This window comes from Xenopus laevis, chromosome 8S (assembly GCF_017654675.1).
Source record: "Xenopus laevis strain J_2021 chromosome 8S, Xenopus_laevis_v10.1, whole genome shotgun sequence".
In the NCBI taxonomy this organism is placed as follows: Eukaryota; Metazoa; Chordata; class Amphibia; order Anura; family Pipidae; genus Xenopus; species Xenopus laevis.
Window position 1 is genome coordinate 100,510,107 of NC_054386.1, and position 15,553 is coordinate 100,525,659.

General features: G+C 38.8%; 1 pseudogene; it reads right to left on the reverse strand.

Annotated features, from left to right (window-relative positions):
- Positions 1–964: 964 nt before the first annotated feature.
- LOC121397584 lies at positions 965–13,971 on the reverse strand (annotated as a pseudogene).
- Between the last annotated feature and the right edge of the window lie 1,582 nt (positions 13,972–15,553).

Consider the following 15,553-nt stretch of genomic DNA (forward strand, 5'->3'; position numbering starts at 1 on the left):
GGGATGCTTCCTTTAAATGGGCCTCTGTTAATGTGGTATCTTTATACTCATGTATTCCACATAATTTGGGTTTGATTGCAATTGAATATCATCTTAAACATCATAGTTCATACAATACCAATTTAATTTCTTTCATGTTACAAGCTATCCACTTCTTGCTTACACATAATTTCCTTCTCTTTAATGATGAATACTATTTGCAATGCTGTGGCACAGCTATGGGTTTGAAGCTCGCACCATCCTACGCTAATCTTTTTTTAGGATAGTGGGAAGAAATTTATATTTTTCAAGATGAAAATCCTTATTCTGGATATATACAATACTATGGTCATTTCATAGATGATATTATAATAATTTGGCCGGGCACACATGAGACATTCACAGAATTTCTTTCCTATCTTAATCACAACAATTTGAATTTACAGTTCACGAATGAAATAAATTTCCATAAGTCCATAAATTTTTTGGACATTACTCTTTACACTGAAAATAACTATAGCTACTACGATCTATAGAAAACCATGTTCAGTGAACACTATTCTTAATGTGAAGTCAAAACATTTAACCAAAAATATACCATGTAGTCAATTTTTGCGACTATGTCGTATTTGTACAAAAGATGATGAATTTATTGCTAAATCCAAAGTTCTTCCTATTACAAAGAGGTTATAACAAAAACATTTTGGATAGAGCTTTTGAGAGATCAGCAAAAATTAATAGAGAAGAATTATTTAATAGATAGAGCAATAACCTCGAATAATTCTAACACAATTAAGAGAGATCTTCACAAAATGAAAGAAAACACTGGGACTTTATAATGCATACTAACATATAGCCCCCAATTTAATCAAATAAGAAACATTGTCCAGAAGAACCTAGTGATTCTAGAAACTGACCCTATACTAAAACAGATCCTCGAACAAGGACACAAATTTGTCCCTAGGAGAACAGAAACCATAGAGAATAAACTTACAACCAGTTTTATTGAATTTCAAGAACAAAAATAAATACATGGTTACAAACAAAAGGTTGTTTTCAAATAAAACATCAGTTTTTACTTCCTCCACCACAAATAAAATTTATAACATACAACACTACATCAATTGCAATACCAAGAACGTAATTTATTTATTAACATGCACTAAATGCCAAAAACAATATGTAGGCCAAACTGGCCTACAAACTGAAAGATAGGATTAGAGAGCATATACTTAATATTTCAAAAGAAACATGCGTAACTCCTGTAGCAAAACATTTTGCGGATTGCAATAACAAATTTGTCTTTTTTAAGGGTAATAGCCATAGATAAAATTGTTCCAAATATTCGAGGAGGAAGTAGAACTTCAGATCTTCTAAAAAAAGAAGCTAAATGGAATTTTCACCTAGCAACCAGACAACCATTAGGGTTAAATTTTGAATTTGATATCTCTTGCTTCATCTAATGAACCCTATTTATATATATATTGTTATATCTATTTATATATTGTATTTATTTATATATTTATATAATCATATTGATCATACTTATACAAAAACTTTTTACATTATGTATCTAAATTATTTTGCATACAATGAATATATACTATTGTGGAAATGCATTATTTTGTAACAAATGATACTGTGTATTCTACATATTGGCCACTAGAGACAACAATGTTTTAGGTAATTTTACTAACTCCGCCTAAGTGATTTCCTATTGGCTCCCTTTCCTTTAAATACTTTGTTCGTACCTAAAGAAAATTAGCCTATGATTAAGTGTCCCTGGATGACAAGAAACGCGTAAGTCTTTATCTTTTAAGACATAATGTAAAATAAAGAAATATTTGTATTTTTTAACTTTGGCTCTTGCATTCTACTATTTGTTTGATGGGTGTTCCGGAGTGGTGCCTGCCTGTTTTTGAATTGCCGTGAATTACTCCCCTATGCTGAAGGTCTGGGGCATGAGCACCCGGACCCAACTGGGAAATCGTTAAGCTTATCCTGATGATCCTATTGATTCTTACTTTTCATAACTATTTTTTCAAATATTCAACCATTGGTAGAGCCTCATCCTAACCCTAACCCTCCATATTGAATTTAGGATTTACAATGTATTCAGTATCTTTGATCTTTAGCAAGCAAGGACTCTGTAACATCAAATTAGATGAAATATGACCCTGATGAAGAAAGTATCATATTGTTTGTTTTATCCAGGTGTTAATGTATTTTCTGCAGAATATGCTGGTTCTATAACATACATGCTACTATAAGAGTATTCCTGGTTCGCCATCAGGTGTTATGGGTCAGTGACCTGTTGGAATAAACCACCTTTTTATCTAACCAGAGTGACGCCTTTCATCTTTTGAGCTATTAATTTTGAATTTAAACAATCCAATTTTCCTAATTTTAAGGACTTGAAATCTATTATTCATTTACAAAATTTACACCGATATACTGATCCAGACTCAGGCAGAGTAGCATGTGAGATAATTGAAAACAAATTCAAACCAAAATCAAACTTTTATCCAGTTTATTTAAGAGATCACATAATAAACATGTCATCAGAAAAGCCAATAAAGGAGGCCAAATTGTTATTCGAAATAAAAATGATTATCTAACAGAAGCAAAAAGACAACTATCAGATTTATCTTCTTATAAAAATCCAACTGAAATATGTAAGTTAGAATTGGAGAGTTCTGCAGAATATGCTGGTTCTATAACATACATGCTACTATAAGAGTATTCCTGGTTCTATTGTAACTGAACATTTGATGAGGAGCATCTTCATGGGAATGGTGCAGATTGTCTGAAGAACATTGATAGCGTCATAGACATGACACACACTATGTAGAACATTCTCCCTCATTCCTGATCTCTCCTTTATTCTTTTCTGTCTCCTGGGAATAAGTTACTTCCATCATCTTTTTGTGGTAGAAGACAAATAATAATATAATAATGAAGATAACTGCCGACAATGCCAATCTCACTGTATTTTGCAGAGATCCTGTTTAGGACAAAAATAAGTCAAATAATATTAGGTATACTAGTATTAGGTATTATAATTATTACGTATTACTAATAACATTCATGAAATGTTCTCCATATATTTAGGTGTGTTCGGCCTTCACTGCTTCACTTATATGCTGTGAACAAATTGATATACTGCAGATGTTTTAAATATGGCTAGGACTTACCTTAGCTCAACCTTTGCTTGAAATTGTTATTGTGGGTGTAAAATCAAGAACATTGAACACATTCAGTATAAAATGAACTTTTTATATACTACAGGCACAAATAAAAACGTATAAGTTCTGTCATAAGTTCAGAAACTGATCTTGTAAGAGATAGTGAATCCCTGTGTTATTGCAAACCCTGCTCAGCCAATACAACGTCTGTTTTGTTATGATAAACCTGCCTCTCAGGTCTCAAGGTTTCACTGGCAAACGCTGAGGTTCGGGACATTGTTATTTTCAAAGGAGTGTCGCTTGTCTTTAAGGTGTAGAAAGACAGCTGAGTCTTGCCCTGTAGAGTTCTCCCTCCTATGCTGAGCCATTTGCTTGCTGAGCAGTTGCTTTATCTCCCCAATGTATAGGTCAGTACATTTGGGAGATGAAGCAACTGCTCACCAAGCAAATGGCTCAGCATAGGAGGGAGAACTCTACAGGGCAAGACTCAGCTGTCTTTCTACACCTTTAAGACAAGGATCACTCCATTGAAGATAACAATGTCCAAATCTTGGATAAAGAAGGCACCTGATTTGAATGAGGCATGAAATAGGCGATGCATGTCAGGGTGGAGAAACCATCCCTGAACAGAGGTGGGGGCCTTCGACACCACATGTCTGCTACATCCAGTGCTGTTCTAACATTTATACCCCCTGGTGGTTTCAGAACACTTTACATGTCCATTCATGCAACTCTCACAAGTAACACCTGTTTCTAAGAGTTGCATGATACCTTGGCAATCCTATCACAGTAACCCCATAGAATCACACCTCTGTGAGTTTCAGGTGTCGCCTCTCTGAAGAGTTACAATGTGCCATTGTGATTGGATTAGTGGAAGAGTTTATATGATGAGCGGAACTGAAGAAGCTGCTCGGATGATTAGTGAAACATCTTCAATGATTACTCAGCAAGTCCAGTTGCTCTAGAATTACTTATACAAGATATATCATGCCCTTGATTAATGAAAATCTTCATAATCATAATGTAGGCACTTACAGTCTGGGTCTGAGGTGTGAACAGTCCAGGTCTTTACATGTGTGAACAGTACAGGGCTTTAGGGGCATGAACAATAGAGATGTTACAGGTGTGAGCAATTTGGGAGGGGAGGTGGATTACAGGTGTGAACAATGCAGGATTTTACTGTCTGAATTTGAGGGTTACACAATGCACAGGCCAGTTAATTTCAGTACTGATAGATTTAGAAGAGTATACAAGGGAAGCAGTCACAGCAGGCAGACTTTCGTGGGGGGGGGTACACAAGGGTCATTTGAACAGCACTGAAATACTGTATGTGCTCTTAATTTGTTAACTAAATAAAATGAGAAATAAGATATTGACCATTACAGATTGCTCACCCTTTATCAGCATATGTATCACATTGCTCCTCTTCCTCACACTGCCGGTTGGAGTTTGTACTTCACAGGTATAATTCCCAGAATCCTCCAGCTGAGCTGAGGGGACTCCATATTGGTTGGATGAACTGAATCCCTGCACATTGTGCCCATTTCTGTAGAAAACAAACTGTAGCTCTGTAGTCTCTCTGTGTGGGCTGAGCTTTGTGTCACATGTTACGGACATGTCTTTGGCTTCTGTCTTCTGTCTGCACTCACTTTTAATTGTGGAGAACTGAAAAGTTCTAGCATAAAAAAAGTGATATTTAATTATAGTATACAATAATTATATAAACAATCACTGATGGTGAGTAGCCACCCCAATGATATTTATTGCCCATAAATAGTAATTTAGTTTCACATCCCGAACAATTCTCAAAATGGCAATTTTGTCACATTTTATGGTCATGTGTTCTTCTTGTGTGAAAAATCAGGTACATTGGACTGAATTTCTTGCACACTAACCATCTATTTTAGCCGTTTCAGTTGGGTTTCCTCACACGTCCTCCACTAAAATGGCTGTAACAAAAGTCATCAATGATATCCATGTTGCTAAGGACCAGGGACACTATTTAATGCTCATACTCCTGGATCTCTCTTCAACATTAGATACAGGTGACCAATGTCTACTTTTAAAATACTTCCAAATGCTCAGTGGTTCTATTTTATTATGGCTGTCAGTCTATCTCTCTAATCATGCCTTTAGTGTAACAGTTTCTGTCAATACCTCTGAACCTGATCTTGGTTTGCCTCAAATGCCTGTCCTGGAGTCTCTTCTGTTTTCTCCTTATATTCTCTATCATGGTGACCTTGTCACATCTTTCAGCTTCTCCAATTACCTTTATAAAGATGATACACAGATCTTTCTTTCCTGTTCTGATCCTAACCCTGATGTTCAGGAGTGTGCACATTATTTGTAGTAGGGAAGGCATCATTTCATGCATGCAAATGCACATTCATTCTACCGATTTTAGCTCTTCAGCAGTTAGGAACCACCACTTATGTTATTCTTTTATATTTAGCCGCTGGCTGAGGAGTCTAGAAGGGTCAGATATGAATGCTTTAAAATGGAATGCAATGGAAAGAACATAATAATGCTATTTATAATGGTACTTGTTTTATTTTGATGAAATATATTGCAAATGTAGAATTATATACTGTATGGAGCACATTTACTAAGCTCGAGTATAAGATTCGAAGTAAAAAAACGTTGAATTTAGAAGTATTTTTTTGGGTACTTCGACTATTGATTTGAACTAAAAATCGCTTGACTATTCGACCATTCGATAGTCGAAGTGCTGTCTCTTTAAAAAAAACTTCGACTACATACTTTGGTAGTTTAAAGTGGACCTGTCACCCAGACACATAAATCTGTATATTAAAAGTCCTTTTCAAATTAAACATGAAATCCAATTTCTATTTTTTATTAAAGCATTCATGGCCGTTGTAAGCTCATTTAAAAATCTCAGCTGTCAATCAAATATTGTCTGCCCCTCCTCTATGCCATGGGCATAGAGGCGGGGCAGGCAATTACTTTCACTTTCCATTCAGCACTTCCTAGATTTCACTGCTCTCCCCACATTCCCCTGTTCTCTTTACCATTTAATTGTGTAACCAGGGCATGGGAATGGACATCAGGTCCCCCATTCTGGTGCACAGACAAGATTTTGAGATGATGCAAGGCTTGTCTTAATAACAGTGTCCACAAAATGGCTGCTGCCTGCTTGCTGTCATTTTGAATTCCCAGACTGAAGGAAACAAGATTCAAATAATTTATATTGTGTAATTAAAGTTCATTTTGCTTGACTAATGTGATAAAATAGGATTTTGAATAATTTTTTTGGGTGACGGGTCCCCTTTAAACCTACCCAGGTACAATGTTAGCCTATGGGGACCTTCCCCATTACTTTTCTAAGGTTTTTTTGTGTCAGGGAGCCGGGAGCTACCTCCAGGGAGGTAGTCTGGATCATGGAGGAAGCCCTCTAGTGGGAGCAAGGTTGCGGTATCCGAAGGGTTAAGCAGAATCGAGGAGTTAACGAGGGCAGGCAGATCAGATGGCAAAGTCCAGGCAAAGTTCAATAACACAAGCAGGTAACAGGAATCACAGGTAGGGAGCAGGAATCAAGGCTGGGAGAAAGCAGGACAGGAACCCAGGATCAAAAGTGGTTTGAATCCTATTCTTGGGCACCCTCACAGTGCACACACATACACATGAATCCTACAGTTCCTTTAGCAGTTAGGAAGCAAGTGCCACTTATACAAGTCTTCAAGAAATCAAATCAATCTGAGGAAGACAACTAGTCTTTTACTACAGGTATGGGATCCGGAAACCAGTTATCCAGAAAGCTCTGAATTACAGAAAGGTCATCTCCCATGGACTCCATTTTATCCAAATAGTCCATATCTTTAACAATTATTATTTTTTTCTGTGTAATAATAAAACAGTAGGTTGTACTTGATCCCAACAAAGATATAATTAATCCTTATTGGAAGCAAAACCAGCCTATTGGGTTTATTTAATGTTTATATGATTTTCTAATACACTTATAGAATGGAGATCCAAATTACAGAAAGATCCATTATTCAGAAAGCCCCAGATCCCAAGTATTCTCGATAACAGTTTACACACCTGTACTGTCCTTTAATACTTAGTCACTGGCTGAGGGTCTAAAGGGTCATTTATGAATGCAATACAATGAAGCACAATGGAGAGGGCTTATTAATACTGTCTATTGAGGCACTTATGTACGTATGATGAAATGTATTGGAAATGTAGAATTATATGTGTTGCACTTTGTTAACTTAATTAATGGATAAATAACATTTTTGCTCACCCTGTATAAGGATATGTGTCATGTTGCTCCTCTTCCTCACACTGCCGGTTGGAGTTTGTACCTCACAGGTATAATTCCCAGAATCCTCCAGCTGAGCTGAGGGGACTCCATATTGGTTGGATGAACTGAATCCCTGCACATTGTGCCCATTTCTGTAGAAAACAAACTGTAGCTCTGTAGTCTCTCTGTGTGGGCTGAGCTTTGTGTCACATGTTATGGTCATGTGATCTCCTTCTGTCACCTGATCAGAGCTCACTTTTATTTGTGGGAGACTGAAGAGTTCTGGCATAAAAAAGTGAATGATATTTAATGATAAAATAAATGCAAAACAATTACTGATGATGAGAAGCCATCCCTATGATATTTATTGCTTAAAAAGAGCTGATCCATCATAGTGAGAAGAGGCTGGTATTATGTAAGTGTGGGAGAAGTAGTGTAGCCCCAATGTTTCCTGTAGATCACGACACAATGTACCAAAGGGTCAATAGAATATTGGATAATATCAGGTAGTTCTTCCAGAAAGTATGAAGGGCTGGTGAGGCTATAGTTTTTTACTTTGGGAAAATGTGTGTTCTTATACTCAGGTAGAGTAGGTCCCACTATGATGTATTTCATGATGAGGACTCACTAAGGACATGAAGACTCCTGAATCAGGATTTGACTCCATAGATAAATATGAGAGTTTACAGTAGGTATTTTCTATAAAATATCAAAATTGTATAATTTGATTTGTCCTTGGAGCCAATTAACTAATTGCATGTGTTTCTAGGATGTAATTCCACATTTCTAGAGTAACATGGTGGAATGTCTTATAAGTATCTATCAAATTATTTTTTAGTATAGGGTCACTCAGTCTATTCATTAACTGGTTTAAATAGATTAGAGTTTAAAAAAACTCCTCTATTCATTGTAGACAGAGAGCATGCCGCATTTGTTTTAGGGTGGGCTCATATCCAGGACATTAGTGGATCTCTTTTGTCTTTATTTAGCTTCCTTGGACATGTGTAATAATAAGTGGCCACTTCAAGCATTTGCACCAACATCTCTAATAAATATATATGTTTATATGACCTATGTGTAGTAATGGGAAAATCTGGGCCAAAAGGGCTCAAAATTCTCAAACGCATTGAAGTCAACGGGCGTCAAAATAATTTTGATGCGCGTGAATTGACACGAGTGACAATTTTTATACGAACGACTAATTGGTCCAAGCGCATTAAAGTTAATGGGCATCTGAATAATTTTGATGTGCAGCAATTTTGACACAATCAACAGATCTGACGCGCGATGGATTTTTTGATGGAGAATGTTCACAGAAGTTTCTCAAATTTATTATCTGGTGGCAAAAATTCACCATGAATTAACACCTGGCAAATTTATTCGCCCATCACTATCTATACCTGCCCTATTCAAATTGACCTAAGAATAAGAGTACTAACAAAGTTTCGCTAGGCAGAAGTGACCACTAGACAAAGGTCACTATGAAATTCTCGCACTGATGAATTAACACTAACAAAACATCGCCAGCATTCGGATTTTAGTGAATTAGAGTAGTAGTAATGAAGTTTCCCCGGTGAAGTGGCATGAAGTTTGGCGGAGCCTTCGCTGTTGAAAATTCACTCTTTAGTGCTTCATTGGAACCAACAACCTGAGCTTTTACTGTAATGTCAGTGTTGTGGGTGGAAGGGCCAACTCACCACCTTACAGTCACAAGTTTAGTAGCCAGATAATAAACATATTGATTAGGTGCTGCCAAACCCCCTGAATCGACTGGGTATTGCAGAGAGAGCAAAGATATTTCAGGTGGCTCAGTGGATGTCTAAGTTAAGAGAAAACCCCTCTGTTTGATAACTAGGATAAGTCAGTGAGATGGATCTGTAGGAGACACAGTGATGGGGTTCAGACAAGTCCTTTTTCACTGCTTTTCCATTTGTAACATCATCCTGCCCGGTTACAGGCTAGAGATCCATCCGATTGGCTGGGTGCCCCAGTGCATCCCTTGGAGAGGAGGAGGAGCCAGGGGACTTCCTGACTTTGGAGCCAGATGAACAAGGTACAGACAGATCTGATAAAATGAGCCCCTGTTGCAGCAGCCAGACAGAGCCAGAGAAAGGCTGAGAGAGACAGCAGCATGCAATGTGACAGAGTTGCAGTACTAAGTGATAATGTGTGTTTTGTGCTCAGCTGGACAGATTTGAAGCAAATGTTGCCCTGTGTCCAGTTCAGAGCCACCAGCAGAGATCCTGAGCCAAGGGAAGCCACTACAGGGAGATCCTGGAGAGAAGCTGACCCTGCCCTCCCAACACTGGACTAGTACCTGTAAAAGAGCTGTTATCAGTGCCAAGAAGGGAGCAGGGGGGGATTGTCTGGCAGTTTGGCAGGAAAGGCCCAGGCGGAAAGGCTGCACAGAGGTCTGGGGGGGGGAGGTACAGCTACTATAGAACAGAACTGACTTCATTGTCTCAAATCTGCTACTCCAAGTGATCCGGAGACTTAAGAGCACAGACTGAGTAGCCTGACAACTAGTGATGTGCCCAAAACCTGCAGGTCGAGTTGCAGTGGGTCCGGGTTGAGTTCTTCTCCTGCTCTCCCTGCCCACAACCTGGCACTGCCGGGCTCAGGCGGCTTAATTTATAGACTTGTGCAGGTCTATTAATAGAGGAGGAAGGGGGGTTGGGAGGGGTGGGTTAGGGTCTGTATGGGTTGAGAATTTCTCAACCCGCACAGCACTACTGTCAACCTATTACTCTATTGGGGGCCTGTGCATCCATTGATCCTTGGTAGTTAACCTGTTGTTGCTGAACTATTCCAACTTGGAAGGCTAGTGTTTCTGCATGATGTACATATGACTAAGAGGACAGTGTTGGCTGATGAATTGAAGAGACAGCAACACTACAGTTATATGAAAAAGTTTGGGAACCCCTCTCAGCCTACATAAGAGTGGTATGTCTTTCATTTCCCAGGAACATCTGGTACTGGGGTGATTTCTGAACAAAGATTTTTAGTGAAGCAGTATTCAGTTGTATGAAATTGAATCTAATGTGAAAAACTGTCTGTGCAAAAATGTGGGTACCCTTGTAATTTTGCTAATTTAAATGCGTGTAACTGCTCGATACTGATTATTGGAACCACCAAATTGGTTGGATTAGCTCATTAAGTCTTGAACTTGAACATATGCAGGTGTGTCCAATCACAAGAAAAGGTATTTAAGGTGACCAATTGCAAGTTGTGCTTCTGTTTGACTCTCCTCTGAAGAGTGACAGCATGGGATCCTCAAAGCATCTCTCAAAAGATCTGAAAACAAAGATTGTTCAGTATCATGGTTTAGGGGAAGGCTACAAAAAGCATCTCAGAGGTTTATTAAACTGTCAGTTCCAACTGTAAGGAATGAAATGAGGAAATGGAAGGCCACAGGCACAGTTGCTGTAAAACCCAGGTCTGACAGGCCAAGAAAAATACAGGCGCGACATATGCGGAGGATTGTGAGAATGTTACAGACAAGCCAAAGATCATCTCCAAAGACCTGCAAGAAGATCTTGCTGCAGATGCAGGTGTATCTGTACATCGTTCTACAATTCAGCACATTTTGCACAAAGAACATGTGTATGGCAGGGGGATGAGAAGCCCTTTCTGCACTCACACAAACACACTCGCTTGTTGTATGGAAAAGCTCATTTACACAAGACACAGGCATTTTGGAACAAAGAGCTTTGGACTGATGAGACAAAAATTGAGTTATTTTCTCATTACAAAAAGCGCTTTACATGGTGGAAGAAGAACACGGCATTCCAAGAAAAACACCTGCTACCAACTGTCACATTTAGTGGAGTTCCCATCATGCTGTGGGGCTGTGGGGCTAGTTCAGGGGCTGTGTGGCTAGTTCAGGGGCTGTGCGGCTAGTTCAGGGGCTGTGTGGCTAGTTCAGGGGCTGTGTGGCTAGTTCAGGGGCTGTGCGGCTAGTTCAGGGGCTGTGGGGCTAGTTCAGGGGCTGTGGGGCTAGTTCAGGGGCTGTGTGGCTAGTTCAGGGGCTGTGCGGCTAGTTCAGGGGCTGTGTGGCTAGTTCAGGGGCTGTGTGGCTAGTTCAGGGGCTGTGGGGCTAGTTCAGGGGCTGTGGGGCTAGTTCAGGGGCTGTGGGGCTAGTTCAGGGGCTGTGTGGTTAGTTCAGGGGCTGTGTGACTAGTTCAGGGACTGGGGCCTTTGTTAAAGTCGAGGGTCGGATGAATTCAACCCAATATGGACAAATTCTTCAGGATAATGTTCAAGCATCAGTCACAAAGTTGAAGTTCCGCTGCAGGGGTCGGATATTCCAACAAGACAATGACCCTAAACAAACTTGGAAATCTACAAAGACATTTATGCAGAGAGACAAGTACAATATTCTGGAGTCCCCAGATTTGAATATCATGGAAAATCTATGGGATGAGTTGAAGCAGACTGTCCATGCTCGGCAGCCATCAAATTTAACTGAACTGGAGAGATTTTGTATGGACCAATGGTCACAAATAGCCACATCCAGAATCCAGACACTCATCAAAGTCTATAGGAGGCGTCTAGAGGCTGTTACATTTACAAAAGGAGCTCAACTAAGTATTGATGTAATATCTCTGTTGGGGTGTACAAATTAATGCACCTGTCTAATTTTGTTATATTGCATATTTTCTGTTAATCCAATAAACTTTAAGTCACTTTTTAAATACTACTGTTTCCATAAGGCAAGTTATATATTAAAAGGAAGTTGCTACTTTGAAAGCTCAGCCAATGATAAACAAAACTCCAAAGAATGAATAGGGGTTCCCAAACTTTTTACTATGACTATAACTACTGAGCCCCAACATGTACCAACTTTTTGGGACTGTGAAAGGGGAATTAAGTTAATACAGTCAGTGAGTGTGTTGGAGTTACATATATACATATTAGTCTCAATGAAGGGTGTGCTACACACTCAACTTACTAGAGGATTTCTAGCAAAGGAGGTTGCTGGAGGCCTGACCATTGCACATGCATGTTTTCTGTGATATTGTATGACTGTACAACTGGATATATTATTTGATGGTACAGGCTGATGGCCCTGGAGTGCTCGCTCAGCATCAATTTATAATTTCAATTGATTGCAGACAATTTCTGATTATTGAAGGTTCCATTTTTAAAGGGGTTATTCTTTTAAAGAGGTCAAAATTCACATAATCTTCTCTTGTATAAAAAAAGGACATTTGCTACTAAGGAATCATTTACAGGAAATCAATAAGAAGATACGCACTTTATATGTAAAAAAAAGTCTTACTTAATGCCATTACTGGTTGTTTAAAACCACTGTGCCTTTTATATTGCCATTGTACCTGTCAATAAGTCATGAATCATTTTGTTTATGGCCACTGACCCCCATCTGAAGGATTTGTAGCCATACTGAGCTCATATCATTCACCCAGTGTAAGTGGAAATCTGTACGTGTTATCTGTAGCCATATTATAGGAAAGGAGTGGAGCTTGATTAGTGCACAAATAATATAATATTTATCATTACTCACCCTGTATCTCAACAGTCTCAACATTGCTCCTCTTCCTCACACTGCCGGTTGGAGTTTGTACCTCACAGGCATAATTCCCAGAATCCTCCAGCTGAGCTGAGGGGACTCCATATTGGTTGGATGAACTGAATCCCTGCACATTGTGCCCATTTCTGTAGAAAACAAACTGTAGCTCTGTAGTCTCTCTGCGTGGGCTGAGCCATGTGTTACATGTTAAGGTCATGGGATCTCCCTCTCTCCAATGATATTGGTTCACACTTACTTGTGGGGTACTGAACAGCACTGTAACATTAAGAAGGAGATAGAAAAATAAAATGAAATTAAATAAAAATAACTTTGTGTGTATATTCATTTGTCTGACACTAATGAGCATTAGAATAACATCTTGCACATGCCCTAGTAAATATGTAGTAGCATATCTGACTTTGTTACATAGGATGTTTTATCGGCCATGTTTAATCTCCACTAGTGCAGGCGGAAATGTCGGAAGTTCCCTTCACAGTGGCATCAATATAAATCACAACTTCAGGTTACTATGAGATGCATTTGTTTTTCCAACCAATAATTTACATGAATGTAAAGGGATCACACATTCTGAAGGAGATTAAATGCAGGTGACAAAATGCCCTTGTGCCACAGACCGTAGGAAAATTGGATAAATATGAAAAGGTATAAATGTGCTGAATGAAATTATACTGAGCTATTAAACGCATTTAATATCAAATTCATTGATTTCCTTTGACAGCGGTTTCATTGAGGACCACCATGGAAGGGCAGATATACAATTTACCTACTGAATGATAACATTTCATCCACACATTGTGTCCATGGGAATCTCAAATGGGTAAAGTCCACCATATTGCAATATTAGGTAGGAAAATACCCCTAGTAATCTTGTTATCTTTCTTCCCCATATAAATATATTTGCACCAAGTACCATTGTTGGTCTGATGATTAGTGATGGGCGAATTTATTCGCCAGGCGCAAATTCGCGGCAAATTAGCGCGATTCGCCAGCAGCGAATAAATTCGCAAAACGCCCGCGAAAATTTGCGGAAAAAATTCGCCAGCGTCAAAAAAATTTTTCGGAAAAATGGACGCCGGCGTCAAAAACGGGCGCCGGCGTCGAAAACGAGACGCCGGCGCCGTTTCGCAAATTCGCCCATCACTACTGATGATATATTTATCAGAAAAGTAAACTCCCCCTACTGTGTAAAATGTAACCTATGCCCAAAGGGAGGGATGTTTTCCTATTGGCCCAAGTGTGTTATGGGGAGGGAGATCCTCAGTATCATGTTCATTATCCCAGGATAATTAGGGGCCATGATTTGACCCAGGAAATGCAGTCTAGCTCCTGTATAAACTAAGGAGCCCTCAAGTGGCCAAACTTTAAGGGAATTCAATATAAATGGAGAATATATTTATCAGCCGCCTACATTAAAGGAAAACTATACCCCCAAAATGAACACTTAAGCAACAGATAGTTTACATCATATTAAGTGCCATATTAAAGAATCTTACCCATATTAAAGAATCTTACCAAACTGGTCTATATATTTAAGTAAATCTTGCCCTTTTACATCTCTTGCCTTGAGCCACCATTTTGTGATGGTCTGTGTGCTGTCTCAGAGATCACCTGACCAGAAATACTACAACTCTAACTGTAACAGGAAGAGATCACCTGACCAGAAATACTGCAGCTGTAACTGTAACAGGAAGAGATCACCTGACCAGAAATACTGCAGCTCTAACTGTAACAGGAAGAGATCACCTGACCAGAAATACTACAACTCTAACTGTTACAGGAAGAAATGTTGAAGCAAAAGCCAGATCTCTGTCTGTTAATTGGCTCATGTGACCTAACATGTATGGTTTGTTGGTATGTATGTGTGCACAGTGAATCCTACGATCTCAGGGGGCGGCCCTTATTTTTCAAATGGCAATTTTCTATTTATGATTACCCAATGGCACATACTACTAGAAAAGTATATTATTATGAAAATGGTTTATTTACATGAAGCAGGATTTAACATATGAGCTGTTTTATGTGATATCTTTTTATAGAGACCTACATTGTTTGGGGGGTATAGTTTTCCTTTAATATGAGTTTATATACAGAACTAGAAGAAGTCACACTGTCAAGACCATGTGATTGCTGGAGGCCTGACCATTGCACATGTATGTTTTCTGTGATATTGTATGACTGTATAATTGGATATATTATTTTATGGTACAGGCTGATAGTCAATGGCCCTGGAGTGCTAGCTCAGCATCGATTTATAATTTCCATGGATTGCAGACAATTTCTGCTTATTGAAGGTTCCATTTTTAAAGGGCTTATTCACATAAAATATCATCAATCATTTTACTCCAAAGCTCAAACCCCTAACAATCAACCTACAGTGATCTCTGACTGGACAACTAGACTCAATTTTTCACCAGGCTTTGCTGCGTAAAAAAAGATGCCCATAGATTCCAATGGGTGGGAAAAATTGTTTCTCTGCAAAAAAAGAAATTTGTCACTCATAGACTTTAATGCATTTGGTTAATGCCAAAAGTGGTGATATTGAGGCAAAATAAAAGTGGAGTCAAAATTGTCAGA